At 45.2% G+C, this 17,398-nt stretch overlaps 1 protein-coding gene across 1 annotated transcript in view; it reads right to left on the bottom strand.

The window, feature by feature from the left end:
- Nucleotides 1-17,398, bottom strand: part of LOC126248371 (sialomucin core protein 24-like) — a 33,359-nt gene that overhangs the window by 14,398 nt on the left and 1,563 nt on the right. The gene's annotated exons all lie outside the window — the stretch shown is intronic.

Below are 17,398 nucleotides of genomic sequence, written 5' to 3'. Positions count from 1 at the left end.
TTTAAGATGAACAATCAGAAACAATGAATGTATAAAGGAAATTAAAAACAGTTGGCTTATTTTTTTGTGGCACAATGGCCAGGTGCAATTCTTTGAACTTTATAGCACTACAGTAACTTGCACCTGTGTCCCCAATCTGCACCATTTAACCAATTGAGGAAAGGGGACCTACAGTTTGACAAAGAATCTGAACCATGTGTCATTCCAGATAACTTTTCACACTAATTACAGGTGATGTCTTTATTGAATACAGACTGATAATTTATGTAGTTCTACCAGGATTTTACCCCAAAACCTCCATTTTCAGGCAACCACTTTGCCACTAAACCACTTGGCCTGACACTGATAAACTATACATTTTATGCAGCACAGTAAGCAAGAAGATGAAATCTTAGAAGCATGCCAAAATCTCTTTAAATATTCAAGAAACAAAAAGACTAAAATGAAATTACACTTTCTCAATTAAAGTAATGTCAGAAGTACTACAGTACATGTACAGTGTAGTTTTTTTATTTTTCTGAGAGGTCATTACAATAGAACATCGTCATTTGTTGGTATCCATAACACACAAAAAATATATATTAACAGTCTGATGTTTACTCAAGTACCTCTTTCATTCTAACTCTGTTAAACTGAATTGGCTGTTTCTCAATCTCTTTAAATTCAGTTAAAGAAGGTTCTGCAGTAGTTGGTTTGAAAGGGAAAATTCCCTTTGCGCGGAGTCTGCTTAAATGGTTGCTTATGTAATTCTTGGGAGTACAAAGTCATCTTTGGAGAAATACTGGTCTAAAAATAAACAAAAGATTAAGCGAATTTTGTGGAGAGGAAAGGTTCGATTCTCAGGGGTAAAACTAAAGTGTTTTATGATTACGGGTGCAAAATTAAATAAGTGCATAAGATTTGTATTTCAAATCTATAATGCTGTTACTGGAAAACTAGTTCGCCTCCAAGAGTAAGACAGTTATTACCTACACCAAAGAACAATCCAAGTGAATTTTTAAGTAGTGTTAGCATAGTGGAGAGGGTTAACATTACAAGAGAGGACAATGGAAGGAACTAGAATGCAGCATATCTACCCCTGCGAGACTTTTGGTGAATATAATACATAGGACACGATCAGGAATGAGTTTAGCAACTGCAATTTTCGTTGGCTGGATTAAAAGAGGGGGAAAGGGACCTTGTTCTGAATAAAACAAACCAGAGTGACAACTCAAAACTGAATGAAAGGAAAAAAATCACAAGAACGATGAAGGGCAACAAACATGTAAATGGACAAAAAGGGGACAAGGAAACCACAGAAACGCAAGAAACTGCACAAAGAGATTAAAACAATAAAGTAGATTACCATGGCTGGCTGACCATGAGAATAAAAGGGAGAGGCCAGCCACTCCACAACACATTAAAACCTCCACCCTAGAAGCACTAGGCTGTAGGACACAGAGCAACAAAGGACTTTAATCAGATGATAAATCCCACCCTCACGAATAAAACATAAAACTAAATCAGCCAATGATACATTGTCCGATAAAATTAGCAGCAACGAGTACAGTAACCCAAGATTTCGTCGCTGGACAGTCAAAGTGGGACAGTGTACCACAATATGGACCACTGTCAACCAGGTGCCGCACAGACACTCAGGTGGGTCTTCACGGTGCAGAAGGCAACTGTGGGTCGTCCAAGTGTGGCCAATGCAGAGACGGTAGAGGACAACTGATTCCCTGCAAGAGCCCTGCATGGAAGACTTTCACACATTGGTGGTCTCCTTAATGACACACAGTTTGTTGTGTGTACTGTTATGACATTCCATCTCCCAAAGCCAAAAAATCCTACGGCGTCAGGTTCAGAGATGCCCATTTCCAGAAGCGGTTTCCACTTAGCCTGTTTGGCCAGCCTGTCTGCAAGTTTGTTGCCTGGGATGCCAACGTGTCCTGGGGTCCACACAAACACTACTGAACAATGGACCCAGTCCAGGACATAGATGGACTCTTGGATGGACGCTACCAAAGGACGGTGAGCGTAGCACTGGTCGATAGCTTGTAGGCTGCTCAAGGAGCCAGTACACAGAAGAAACGATTTCCTGGGGCAAAGTGCACAAGAGATGGCCACCAACTCTGAAGTAACACACTGCAGCCATCGGGCAAGGAATGCTGTTCAAAACGGCCTCCGTTGATCTTGGGGTCATGCAAAAGGTCCAGACAAATCTAAGACCTACGTGTACACCATGGAGGTGTATGTGGATGGACCTGGATGGGAGGTGGTAAAGGAAAGGACTCCACTTCAGACAGAAGGAATCACATGCAAATCGCAATCGTTAGCCCTGACCTGGGCTGCCGATGAACTGCCACAAGTGGAAAAAGGAGATGAAATTTGGATGCTCAGGAAAACTATGAGTGTGTGCAATGTAACTGGTGAGCAGTTGCGCACGTCGGCTCTGCAATGGAGGGACTCTGGCCTCCACCAAGACACTGGTCACCGGATTCATTCTAAAAGCTCCCGTTGCTAGGTCAACGCCACAGTGGTGCACTGGGTCGAGTACACACAAGGCTGAAGGTGCCGCTGAACCATAAACCAGACTCCCATAGTCAAGGCGGGCTTGAACAAGGGCTTTGTTAGAGCTGCAGCAGTGTAGAGCAATCTGCACCCCAGTTGGTGTTGCTCAGGCAGTGGAGGGCACTGAGGAGCTGCCAGCACTTCCGCATAAGCTGACAAAGGTGAGGTAACAAAGTCAATCGGGCATTTAAAACCAGTCCTAAGAATCGATATGTCTCCACTACAGTGAGTGGATTGTCATGAAGGTAAAGTTCTGGCCACTAAAAATAGAGAGACACTCAATACGGAGCCCTGCAGACCACCATTCTCCTGAATACAGGAGGAAACTATGGGAAGCACCGACTGACACGGAAAATACGGAGTGACAGGGAGCTTTGGATAAAAACTGGGATAGGGCCCCGGAGACACTACTCATACTATGTGGCAGGGATATGCTGTCACCAGGATGTGTTGTATGCTTTCCATAAGTCAAAAAAATGGCATCCAGATGTTTATGTCTGGAAAAGGCTGTTCGGATGGCAGACTTGAGGGACACAAGATTATCAGTGGTAGAGCGACCCTGGCAGAAGCCGCCCTGCCATCGAGCCAGTAGGCCATGTGACTCCAGGACCCGACCCAACCCAACTGCCAACACACTATACGTTCCGGCAGCTTACAAAGGAAGTTTGTGAGGCTGATGGGCTGGTAGCTATCCACGTCAAGGGGGTTTTGACCAGGTTTGAGCACCGGAATGATGCTGCTCTCCCGCCATTGCAATGGAAAGATGTCGTTGCACCACATCCGGTTGAAGATGACAAGGATAAGTTGCTTTTAGTCCGACGAGGTATGTTTAATCATCTTAACTGTGGATCCAATCCAGCCCAGGAGCTGTGTCGGGGCAATGTGCAAGAGCACTGAGGAGCTCCCACTCCACAAGTGGTGTGTTATACACTGCACTGTGGTGTGGGGTGAACAAGAGGACTTTCCTTTCCATCCGCTGTTCGAGCGAAGTGCTCGACAGCAGATAACACGCCATTGATGTTAATGCCAGGGACACCTGTTGGGGTGTGGTACCCAAAAAGACATCTGATCTTCGTCCAGACTTGGGAAGGTGATTTATGGCTCCCAATGGTTGACACGTACCTCTCCCAACACTCATGTTTCTGTCATTTTATAAGCTGGCATGCACAGGCACGGAGCTGCTTAAAGGCTATCAGATGTTCTAGGGAAGGGTGCTGCTCATGCTACTGTAGAGCTCGCTCAAGCTCCTTAATTGCTTCAGCAACTTCCGGCAACCACCAAGGGACTCTTTCGCCAGGGCATCCTAAAGAACAAGGGATCGCATTTTCTGCTCAGAAATAATTGTGGTAGTCACCTGCTCAACCATCACATCGATGTTACCATGTGGGGGAGAGCCTATGGTGACATCAGAGGTGAAAGTTTCCCAGCCCATCTGAGCAGGCTTCCATGGGCCTGATGCCGGGGCAGTGACAGGAAGATGGAGAAGTGGTCACTACCACACAGGTTGTCATGTGCACTCCAGTGGATAGATGGGGAAGTCCTGAGCTGCAAACTAATAAATCAATGGCCAAGTAACTACCTCAAGCCACACTGAAATGTGGCGGCCCCATAAGAGGCAGAGGTTGAACTGAGACAGTACAGTTTCAACATCTCTGCCTCTACCAGTAAGCACACTGCCACCTCATGGGTGTTAAAATCTCCCTAAAGTAGGAAAGGTTTAGGGAATTGATCAACTAGTGCAGTTAATACATTCAGGGATACTGCACCATCTGGAGGAAGATATACATTGCAGACAGTTATTTCCCGCATCATTCTTATCCTGAAAGCCACAGCTTCAAGAGGGGTTTGAAGGGGCACAATTTCCACTACAGACTGAGTTTAGGACAAACGCTAACTCCACCTGACATGTAGTCACTATTGTTCATGTAATATCCCTTATAGCCACTGAGGACAGGGGTCCACATTGCCAGGAACCAGGTTTCCTGGAGGGCAATGCAGAAAGTGGGTGTAAACCTTAACAGTTGCTGTAGCTCAGCCAGGCAGTGGAAAAAACCGCCGCAATTCCACTGGAGGATGATATCTTGAGACTGGGAAGGCATGGAACATTCATTCACTGAGGCAGTTTACACCTCAGGATCAACTGCTGCCACCAAGCGTTTTGCTTGAGCTGTCTATATCCATTGTGTCTGAGGGTCCAGAAAGATCCAGGTCCTCAGCGGACACCGGAATCTCCACCCCATTTTCAGACATAGAGCTTGTAGGTAGCGGTGGTGTGGGTGCCACCCCAAGTCCCTTGTTCTTTGAGGTCTTATTTTTCTATTTCTCATGTTGCTCCTTGGGTTTCCCTGGCTGGGAGGACTTCACTGAATCAGTCTCCGGGACTGAGGATGAGCGTGAAGCCACACGACCAGCTGCTTTTTGGCTCTTCAGCCACTGGTGGGTGTCATCTTTCCCACTAGCAAGAACATGGGAAGGGAGTGACCCAAGGGACACCTTCCTAGCAAGAGGGGCTGAAGAAGCCTTATGCTTCTCTGGCTTGAAGTGGGGACTGAAATCCCCGATGGTTAGGGGGAGGGTTGCTCCCAAAGTAGGTGGTGCAGGAGCAACAGGGAGGGAAGTGCCCCACTATCAAGGGGGCAGGTGTAGTCTCCCGGTTCTGAGAGGAGACAGGAATTCGAAGAACTGATGGGGCAACAACTGTTCTTGTAGCGGCGGTGTATGAGGTGGTCATAGCCACATGATGTAGGCACTCAAATTTCCTCTTAGCCTTAGTGTACGTCAGTCAGTCCAAGGTCGTATATTCCACGATTTCCTCTCCTCCTATAAAATCCTGCAGTCTGGCGAGCAAGGTCAATGATGCTCTCCACAGTGAACACAGATGTGAGGCGGGGCACAGAGTATTGGGACGTGAAGGATGTCCATAATCCCAACAGGTGACGCTGGAAGTACATCGGGAAGACATATGGCCGAACTTCCAGCACTTAAAGCACCACTTTGGGGGAGGGATATATGGCTTTACGTCACAGCGGTAGACCGTCACCTTGACCTTATTGGGTAATGTGTCACCCTCTAATGCCAAGATGAAGGCATCGTCAGACTGAAAAATAAGGTCCCTGTGAAATGTCATACCCTGGATCATATTTGAGCTATTATGGGGCATGATAGAAACAAACATCTACCAGCTTGTCACAGGCGAGTAGTGCCTGTGACTTGACAGAGGATGCTGTTTTGGTGAAGACTGACCCCGACCGAATTTTGGACAAGCCCTCCAGCTCCCCAAACTTGTCCTCTAAATACTCCACAAAAAACTGAGGTTTCATTTACAAGAAAGATGCCTCATCAACTCTTGTACATTTGAGGTACCAGGTTGAATGAACTTTGCTGTCATCCTTAGCCTTGTGTTCCTCCAATGGTGTGGCCAGGGGGGGACGACGATTTGGGGTCGTATCTCTTAGCATTGAAGTTAGACCTTCAGACCTTGACCGCTTAGAGACTGCTGGTGTCTGACCACCAGCAAGAGATGACGTACTATGTTTCATGGCGTGTAATCCACCCTGATGCCACCTCCTCCGAGCAGGGGCCCTCCCCACAGGTGCCACCCAACCGCAGCAAAGGCCACCTGGCAGGATGGCCATTGTCACGAGTCTCTATGCCGCGGGGCGACAGGCTTCTACTCCTCGGCATACGTGGGGAGTTAATGATGCAGTCATCAGCTGGGCAATCCATGTGTTGTCAGGGGGCTACAACCAACAGGGTACATGGTGGCCCCCACCACAACAGACTGGCTACCGTGCTGGATATGAGGTGCAAAGAAGTCCATGGTCATTGTCGGCACTGCATAGTGCATGATGGAACACACACAGGAAGGTTCCCTCGTCCAAGAGATGGAGAACGGGTGGGACTGCAATGCAACGACGTGAAAGAGGGCTAAAGATCTCAATGCACAATGGACACAATGCACCATGTAAGGCACCCTTCCCAATTGGCTCAATCTCTGCGGAAAATTTTGAAGAATGAGAGGTCAAACCCTATAGGGGACCGTCACATGAAGGCCACAACGTGTCTCACTCCTTTTGGTCTCCTCTTACAACAGGCAGGAATACCTTGGGCCTATTCTAACCTCTGGACCTGCAGGGGGAATCTGCAAGTTTAATGAATTTTATTAATGGTCACATAATCCAAGATGCTACCAATGTGGGGAACAATTATAAAAGTAATCATGAAACTAAATATTTCATCAGTTGGAGCCTGCAATAGGGCAAAGCCAAAGGGCCACCAATAATTAATACTCAAATGGCTAAAAGCAAAATCAAGAGATCAATCTTAAATTAAGAATGTCATCCTAAGAGAAACAGATGAAGTAGAGTAGTAGTAGAGGGGTTTTGTGGGCGCACGACAGCAAGGTCTTCAGCGCCCGTTCAGTATCCTAGTGAGACGGGTGTCAAGAAAAAAAAAAGCTCAGAACATTTATATAAAACGGAACATAAAACACGGGGAACAATCATTGGAAAATATGTGCTCACCCACACCGAAGCGTGGGATGAAGCAGGGCGTCGGCAGTAAAAGATGGACAACACAGGAAGAAAATGAGAGAGGGAGCTAAAACAATGTAGCAGATGGAAGTGGCTGGCTGACCGCAAGGAAAAAAAGGGAGGAGTCAGCCACTCTGCAATACACTAAAACCTCCAGCCTAAAAGTTTAGGCCAGAGTCCAGACACATCACAAAACTTAAAAACCCTAGACACACACGTCTCATCGTTAGCTAAAACACAAGGCAGATCCCCATCAACTTGTGCTGCTGCCCTGCATCACGGTATAAAATGCTGTCTGTTAAAATGTGCCGGACAGAGATGTGCACACCACAGGCATCACAAAACGGAGGATCCTCCCGCCGTAATAAATAGCTATGCGTCACAGGACAGTGCCCGATCCGCAGACGTGTGAGGGCCACCTCTTCCCGCCTGAGCAACCGGCAGGAGGAACGCCACGGCCGAGTGGTTGACTTTACCGACCGCAGTTTATTGGCCGTCACCGCCAGCCATTCGTCCTCCCACAACTCCATGCTCTTCCTGTGGAGTGCAGCGATGATTGACTGCAAGGGGATAGGACACTGGACCACATCCTGCTCTCTGCAGGCCGCCTTGGCAGCCCAATCAGCCTGTTCATTGCCCCATATGCCGACATGACCAGGCACCCAGCAGAAGGATACCTCTTTACCCCGCTGTTGGAGCAAGTACAGTTGGTCATGTATCAGCTGGACCATCTCCTCAGTCGGGTATAGGTTCTGCAGTGATTGTAAGGCACTAAGAGAATCGGAGCAGAGAAGAAATCGATCGCCCCGAACACGATTCATCTGCTCCAGTGCCTTCAGGATCGCGTGGAGCTCCGCTGCGAAAACGGTATATTCAGCAGGGAGGCGAATCCGGGTAACATGATCAGGGAACACCACAGAACAGCCAAGGGAAGTCTCCTGTTTGGAGCCATCAGTATAAACGACAGTGAAACCGTGATGCACATCTAAAATGTTAAAAAACAGTGACTGGAATGTAAAATCTGGCGTGCCATCCTTCTTAAAACGAGTCAAATCTAAAATAAGTTTGGGTCTTCGGAGGAGCCAAGGTGGAGATCTGCTCCAACCGCGACGTAAAACACGAAGACCAGCCATAGACATTGCAGCGAGGCAATCCTGTGCGCGAATCCCATAGGGCTGCGTCGCACGTTGCCGGTTATGAAATAACCGTGCCAGAGGAGGCTGAGCAACGGTATGGTATGGTATGCAGGGGTGTATGGTGTGGACAAAGTTTTATATGCCTGGCGGACCGTAAGTAGCTGTCGCCGCATATGAAGTGGCGGTTCACCAGCCTCTGCACAGAGGCTTGGTATGGGGCTAGTTCGGAATGCCCCAGTGGCCAACCGAAGCCCTTCATGGTGCACAATGTCCAAAATCTTTAAGTAAGAAGGCCTCGCGGACCCATACACCGTGCACCCATAATCGAGCCGAGATCGCACAAACGCCCTGTAAAACTGGAGCAGACAAGTCCTGTCAGCTCCCCATGTACTGTGGCTAAGACATTTTAAAATACTTAAAGCCTGAAGCGACCGCCGTTTCAGGTCTTTAAGATGAGGTAACCACGTGAGCCTCGAGTCAAAAATGAGCCCCAGAAATCTCACCGTGTCTTTAAAAGACAGAATAGTGTCCCTCAAGCGCAACTCAGGAAAGGTGAAAATCGAACGAGAACGGTTAAAAAGAACACATACAGACTTCTCGGTGGAAAACTTAAAGCCACTCTTCAGCGCCCAGTCATCCAAACGCCTAATCGTAAGTTGCAACTGACGAGTTGTCGTTGCAAGGCTTGAAGAAGAGGAGAACAAAGAGAAATCATCCACAAACAAAGAACACTGGACAGGACTTTTCACTATGGACGTAATGCTATTAATAGCGATGGCAAAGAGAGTCACACTTAAAACGCTACCCTGAGGGACACCATTCTCCTGCTCAAAGCGATCAGACAGGACGTCACCAATTCGGTATCGAAAATATCGTGGCGAGAGGAAAGACTGAATAAAAAGAGGAAGACAACCACGAAAACCCCATTCGTGAAGCTGCTCCAGGATGAGACACCTCCAAGTGGTATCGTAGGCCTTCTCGATGTCGAAAAATACACCTATAAGGTGATGACGGCGTAGGAAAGCTTGTTGTATAGCCGCCTCCAGGAGGGCAAGGTTATCGAAGGTGGAACGAAACCTCCTGAACCCACACTGAAAGCGACTAAGGAGTTGCCGGGATTCTAACATCCAGACAAGGCGGCGGTTGACCATCCGCTCCAAGGTCTTCCCTATGCAACTAGTGAGGGCAATACTACGGTAGCTACTTGGGCTCGTGCGGTCTTTCCCAGGTTTTAAAAAAGGGATTAAAACTGCCTCACGCCACGCGTCAGGAAAGTGACCAGACGCCCAAATGGCATTAAAAAGTGCGAGGAGGATTTCTTTGTTGCGCATTGTGAGGTGCCATAGCATACTGTAATGGATCCTGTCGTGACCAGGGGAAGTGTCACGAGCTCCAGACAATGCAGAATCCAGTTCCCACATAGAAAAAGGGCAGTTGTAAACTTCATGAGAGGTGGGCTGGAAGTTCAGACTACACCTCTCAGCAACCGCTCTATGGCGCTGGAAACCTGGATCCTGACTGGTTGTGGCAGTAACTGTCGCAAAATATGCTGCCATAGTCTGGGCAATGTCTCGCGGATCTGTGTGGAGAGTGCCGTTATTCATTACAGCAGCTATGGGGCACCTCCCTCCTCTGCCAGAAATTCTCCTAATGGTCTCCCACACAATGGAACTTTTGGTGGAACGATTAATGGTGTTCAGGAACTTTTGCCACGACCTCTTCTTGCTCTCACGAATAACGCGGCGACATCTCGCCCTCGCCACCCGAAAGGCTGCAAGATTCTCAGCAGTCGGCCGACACTTGAACCGCCGCAGGGCCGCACGCCTGGTCCTGATTGCAGAGCGGCATTCGTCACTCCACCAAGGCACAGGTGGCCTTTTCCGGTGGCCTGTGGACTGTGGAATGGATGCTGCAGCGGCGTGGTGGACCGTTTTGGTAATATGATCCACCCACACCTCAACATTCGCACAGTGTTCGAATTGGGCCAACTGGCTATGAAGTGTCCAGTCAGCTCCACTGAGCACCCATCGTGGTGGTCTCCTTTCGGGGCCCACGCCATCTGGCAGGTGAATCCAGATTGGGAAATGATCACTGCCGTGCAAATCAGCAACCACTTCCCAGTGAGCACTAGCGGCAAGAGCTGGAGAGCAAAACGAGAGATCTATGGCAGAGAACGACCCAGTCGCCGTGCAGAAATGAGTACTCTGTCCTCCATTGAGCAAGTAGGCACAGGATGACAGGAGAAGCCTCTCAATTGCTCTACCCCTGGGGCAGGTAATTGCAGAGCCCCAAAGCACATTGTGGGCATTAAAATCACCACAAATAATGAATGGCTGGGGGAGCTGTGTAAGAAGGTCGGTGAGGGCCGCTTCATCAAGAGCATCATGTGGGGGCAAGTAAAGTGAGCATACAGTCAATGCATGACGCACGTGCACGGACACAGCGACGGCCTGTAGAGTCGTCGTAAGTGAGAGAGGCGAGGAATGGTAGTCCGTCCTGACGAAAATACCTACGCCTCCTCTAGCTCTCTCTCCACTCAGGTCGTCCTTTTTGTGGAGTGTATAGCCTCGTATCTCAGGGGAGTATGATGGATGGAAATACGTCTCCTGGAGACAGAGACACAGTGGTCTACCCTGAGAAAGTAGACGAAGTTCCTCCACATGCGTCCTGAACCCTTGCAAGTTCCACTGGAGTATGGGAGCCATCTATGTTGGGGGTAGCACCTTCATCCTGTCTCTCCGACGGGGTGGGGAGACTGCAGCAGGTGGAGGGGCAGGCGTGGGACGAGATGATTGCCCCACACATACATCGTACTCCATCAACTCTGGGGAAGAGTCAGATGAAGCCTCGCGTAAAACAACATCCACATGGTCAGATGGTTTACCACGGGATTTGACCCGCTGTTGCTGCTGCACAGTAGCTTTCTGTGGCTTGGTGGACTTTGGGGGAGCGGATGTGGGAGTGGTAATTGGCGCACTGGGCTTGGGGACAACCTCAGCTGTTGGAGGCGCGAGGGGCTGGACCAAGTCCGCCACTGTACCTTTGTCTGCCGTGCGAGGAGGGGCTACTGGCTCTGGAACACTGGCTGCGCTGCAAGTGCACTGACAGCTACAGGTGTTAGTGCCAACACTCACCTCAGTCTGCGTTGAGGCATCGACTTTTGGAGTAGGCTTCTGTACCAGGGATGCAAAAGATGTAGCAAATGTGGGAGGTTGCATCGACTTTTAAATCTTCTTGGCCTCACCATAGGGGATACGCTTGGTTGTTTTTATTTCCTGGACCTTGCGTTCCTCTAAAAATATGCGGCAGTCCCTACTCCAAACAGGGTGGTTCCCAGAGCAATGAATACATTTAGCCGGAGACGAGCAACCAACTCCTTCATGAGCAGCCTGACCACAGTTTCCACAAGTCGCTTCGCCTTTACAGCCTAAGGTGGTATGCCCAAAACGCTGGCATTTGAAACAGCGCATTGGGGCCGGGAAATAAGGCCTCACACTAAGGCGAAGGAAGCCAGCTTTAACATGTTCAGGAAGTTTTGTGCTACTGAAGGTCAGAATAAAGGAGTCGGATTTGACAAGGGTGCCATCAACCCTCTTCATGATGTGTTGGACATCAACGATACCTTCCGGAGCCCACTCACGTTGCAGTTCTTCCTTGGGAATATCAGCTAGATCCCGGCATGTCACAACACCTTTGCTATAGTTCAAGGTGCTGTGCAGTTCAGTGTCTATGGCATACTCTCCAAGGCATTTAGCAGATTGGAGGTTAGTTGCTTGCTGAGAAGTGGAAGTTTCCACTAGCAAGGTCCCATTACGTAAGCGCTTCACCGATTTTAAGGAGCCACAGATTCCCTCCAATCCCTTTTGTATATAGAAGGGCGAAACCTTCTCGAAACTACCCTCCTTCCGTTTCACAATGAGAAACACATTCGGATTACCAGAATGCATTCTGTTACCTAAGACTGGACTGTTCAAAGAAGCGCCGGAGTCAAGGGGACTGACTGCACGGGCCCTCTTAAGAGACTGGGTGTTAGAACCTTCCAGCAGCCCACCCTTTCCGCTGGGAGGAAGAAAAGAAGATTTCGAAGGATCCATCTCGGTCCCACGAGCAGCTAGGGAACTACAAGTCCACCTAGACAGAGCCCTGCGTGCCTAGGTAAGCCTTATACAACTGAGGTGCGGCAGGTTCCCCAGAGGTTGCCCGCTATCGACTGTTCCACCTCAACAGCCATGCATCTCATCGGCGCGCAGCACACCTTGAGATTGAGGGGTTTTTTTTATAGAGGTTTATTCCATCCTCGTGATCCGGGCGGTCAAGCCAAGATCCCCATTCCCTGAGACACACAACGTTCCACCGCCGCGCCACACGGTGGTCGCTGAAGTATGCTCAGAGGTTACGGTGACTGGGGACTGGCGGCGCTTACCAGTCCCCAGCTCAGGCACCCCGGGGTCGCCAAGCCCGTACCCAGCAAATGAATGCTGAGCCCCTGGGGGCAGATGAAGCACAGGAATAATATAGTGACTGCAATAGAAAAAAATGTTGGAGGTGCCTTGTTTCATGGTATGATTAACAGTGGAATATGAATTATGAGTAGGGTGAAGTGGGGTAGTGTAACCACGTTTTGGCATAGTTCAACTTTGACACCAAATTGCCAACTTGTTATTGAAGATATGATTTTGAAACTTCTCATGCTTAAAGTTTGACTTATTGTCTTTTAAACAATCTACATTTTGTTTTTGAAAAAAGAAATTATATGGTCAATTAATTGTTTTCAAAATTTTGTGTTGTGAGGTTACATTTGCCCCATGCTTCGGGGCAAGTGTAACCCCGCACCGTTGTACCCATACACAGCATTGTAAAAGAGACTTGGGGGTAAGTGACCTGATTACCCAATTTTTACTGAATTTGAGGATTTTTTAATTTATTAAAATATCTTAAATTTTACTCAAGATATGAACTTCTTTGCACACGCCTCTTTGTATATTATGAAATACACAGAAAATGTTAGCTAAACTAAAAAGTAAGTGTTAGCCTAAACCATAAAACACTGAAACAGAATGCTTCATAGATGATTTATTTTTGTTTTAGGCCAGTAATTTATTAGTTATATTCTACAAAAGTAATATTTTTTCTTTAGTAGGCAATTTAACAAAAATAATAAAATATCTAGTATCAAGAGAAAAGAAAAATTCACTTTATAAGTTCACTTTCTATTATTTTTCATGGTAATTGAACTAAAGTTGTTGGCAATTTGTGTTTAACACTATACCGCCCTAATTCAACTTATTATATTCACACTTAGGCCCTAACTATTATTTAGTCACTGAATGTTGTATGAATCAAATGTAACACCAAATATCAGGTCTCCCCTGCGTCTCAAAGTAGGCTCAGGCAGCACTGAAATGACCGAGGATGGAACTTCCGTCTCATCTCTTCTATCAGGCCAGTAGAATGTGGTGCCACACTTTGTCTTAGTTTTGCATCTGAGGAAAATCACTTCTGGATCTCCTAAATCACTAATTTTGGTAACTTGGCCAATAAAATTAACTTTCTTACATTTTGCTGCAAACGCTACCAGAACATAGTTTCCAACTGTAATTTTATCTTTGGCTTCAAAAAAGTTTGCCTCTTTTTCTTCTTCACAGTTTATCATTTCTTTCCTGAGATCATCCAGTGTTGTTATGGTCCATTTTTTTCATCACCACTTATTAAAGATAGGCCTCCTACAGTTTCACTTTCTTCACTTGTTGATTAACTTCGTCTTATTTCTTGTTACCCACATAATCAATCAGGGATTTTTTTCCGCAACATTCCAAAATGCCATTTCGGATAAAGTAACAGCACTGTTTGGAAGATTTACTTTTCATTACCACACCCTTTTTTATGTCTATAGTGCTTTTTCGTTTTGCTTTCTTCTTATTATTCTTGTTTCCTTTGAAATCTTTTTCTTTATAGATGGCATCTTGAAAAGTGGTAACTTCAGCTCCTGGTGCAATCTTTTTCTTCTTTGTTTTACCAGTGGGACTACACTGACTGTCATATTTTATAAAAGGAAACAAAAATAAAGTAGATTTAAATAAAAAATAAAATATATCTCACACAAACTTAGTAGGCCTACAAATCCAGCACATCAGGTATTCTGGTATCCATATGTACAGGAAGGCCAGTTTAGTTGATCTAGTGTGATAGCAAAAACAAGGTTACGGCTTAAATAAATAAATCTGTTCCGGTAAGTTTGTTTGGGGCAAGTGTAACCCCCCCCCCCCCCCTGGTTACACTTGCCCCACATGGGAAAAAGTTGGGGTAAGTGTAACCATGCCTGGCATATCAAGATCAAGAGCTTTATCAGTAGAGTAAAATGAATCTCATTTGAAATTTTCATGCAAAAGTTAGTTTGTAACCAAAAAAAAAAATGTGCAGTTATCTTTAAAACTGCAAAAATGACAGACCACCAAATTCTGAGCATGTCACTCGCAGAGTGAAAATGCAGACGTCAATTCAAGTCCAAAAAGTAATTACCAATTTATGTCAGATTCAACAACTTATGGTTAAATATAACAAAGAAAGGAGCAAATTAATATGTGTGATAGGTCAGAGGTAAAAATACAGCTTCTTTAAGGCACCATAAGCCGTGGTTACACTAACCCCATGGTTACACTTACCCCACTTCACCCTATGTATTTTTGAAATTTCCTGGTAGATTAAAACCATGTGGCAAACTGACTCCATTACAGGACCTTCACCTTTCACAGCCAAGTGCTCTACCAACTGAGTTATCTTAGCACAACTCACAACCTGTTGTCATTGCTTTACTTTTAGCAGTACCCTATTTCCTGCCTTCCAAACTTAATTCTAGAAACCTCCAGACCATGGCTAAGCCATGGATCCACAGTATCCTTCCTTCCAAGCCTACTAGACTTTGAAGTTTCACAGAATAGGTTCACGGCATTTAGAATGTAGCAGATGGGGTACTGGCAGAAATAAAGCTTTGAGGATTGATCATGGGTTGTACTTAGGTAGCTCAGTTGGGACCACTTGCCTGCATACGTGGAAGGTCACAGGTTATTGTCCTAGTCTGGCTCTCAGTTTTTAATCGGACAGGAAACTTCGCATCAGAGCAAATTACACTGCAGAGTGAAAAATTCATTTTAGTTTTGTCTGTCTTTGCACTAAAATTAATGAAAAAATGATTTTAGAGACCTAATTTTTGATGTGATAGTAGAGAGGACTTTGACAATGCTGAAGAGGAAATCTTTTGAATTTGTCTGTGATTGTAATCACAGAAGAGTCTAAACTAGAGAAATTATGGAACAGCTCAGTTTCTAAACAAAGAAACAAGAAACTAAACTTCTTGAGTGTCAACTATAAACGGAAACAAGTTTGTTAATTCAGATAATTTTTCCAAGAGAAGAAACTAATGAAGATTGTTATAAGAAGAAAGAAGAGTCATTCAGTTTTATAGGTACATAGAATATTTTGCAATCTTTTGGCTATGTATCTAGGACAGTGCTGCTTTTTCCGACACTTCAGCTCATAACCTTACAACCAGCTTCAATATTTAAACCAGTTGACAACACTGTGAATGATGCTCTAGTGGCCAACAGTTCTCATGCACACACACATTTAGTCCACACTACAGTGTAGCAGCCTTTGAATATCTTCTCTAAAGTGAAGATTTCTTGTACACTGTGCCAGCTATGTTACTTTGATGGGCAGGTTCTTTCAAGAGTTTTCTACATGTGTATTTCATTCGTTTCTGTGCTGGAGGTAGATTCACTACAGGCTTTTTAATTTGATTGCTTTATCTGTAAATCTGTTACTTTATTATTGCAATAATCACTATGTGGACGATGTAGCCTATTCTACACCATATTTTAAATCTGTGAGACGATTCTATGCTGATTACATTTATATGTTTTGACGATGCCATTATGGCCGTATCACTTTAGGACATGGTGCAAAAAAGATCTGAGGATGGTCATTAAAGACTGAAACCGGTCATCGTCTAAAGAATTCATTTGTGATCAGAGACTGGAATAAAAAAGCATTTCACAGTATTGGATCACTGTTTGTACACTTATTATGTCGCAGTTGACAAATTGCGAAGTTCGTTACACTGTGCTATTGAACATAAGAATTGAAGACATACTGTTGTACTTTATAAAATCAGTGGGGTATCAATAACAAGGAGGGCTAGTTTCAGTATAAATGAACCATTTATGACAGTTGCAATGCACAGCTGATTATTGTTTGATACTAAATATTCCATCTTAAAACCTCTTTATGAAGACAGTCAATTTAAATACTCTTCCCAAGTACTTTGCTGTCTCAGAATTACAATATCACCAGCAATGCTGAAAGGTTTTATTTCTGCACACTAAACTAATTCCTTCCCATATTTCTTTGTGGTTCATATGATGGTGCAGAAGACTGCACATCCACAGACACCTACACATCCTCTCCCCCACCTCCCTAACAAATGTTTATGTGGTGTCACACGGCACCCTCAAAGTAATTAATAATATAGGCACAAAGTTTATTAACATCCCCAAATGCTTTAAGAAGTGCCTACAAAACTCTGAAAATTTATGATAATTATGCATTTGCTGTGTAAGAGTGTAAATTGCAAATTGCCTTGGTACAGTACATCTTACGTCTAGTAAAATTTAAAAAACACACGAAGATATCAAAAGTTAAGATTGTAAGATAACATTAAGAATTAATTTGATAACTAGGTTGATTTATCTTAATAATTTGATTTAGCATATTTCTTCAAACATAGATTATGTTTACTCTGAAAGATATTATTGAACTTTCAATTTTATGTAGTCAACCCAGAATTTTAGATAGCTACTGAGCAAGAAATTGTGTTCCATCAAGTGAAGGAAGTAAAGTACCTGAATTCTGTAGCAACATTTGCTACAAATTACAAATTAACTCAGTAACTTTACATCTACTTGTCTTAAAGTATGGCACATAAGGTTTATAATTGAAACAGCAACCAGCCCCACGTATGGTTTAACAATTTATTTGGATCAAATCATGACCAGTTTTGGATTTTTTCCACATCCATCTCCAAATTATTTTTACACACTCTTGTTTTCTTGCTGGGGCCTTGCTTTGTATCCATTACTGGTTTGCTGCACTACTGTATACTAAATCACTGTTTTTGTTATGAAT

This window comes from Schistocerca nitens, chromosome 3 (genome assembly GCF_023898315.1).
Source record: "Schistocerca nitens isolate TAMUIC-IGC-003100 chromosome 3, iqSchNite1.1, whole genome shotgun sequence".
In the NCBI taxonomy this organism is placed as follows: Eukaryota; Metazoa; Arthropoda; class Insecta; order Orthoptera; family Acrididae; genus Schistocerca; species Schistocerca nitens.
This window is presented reverse-complemented; position numbering and strand designations above follow the sequence as displayed.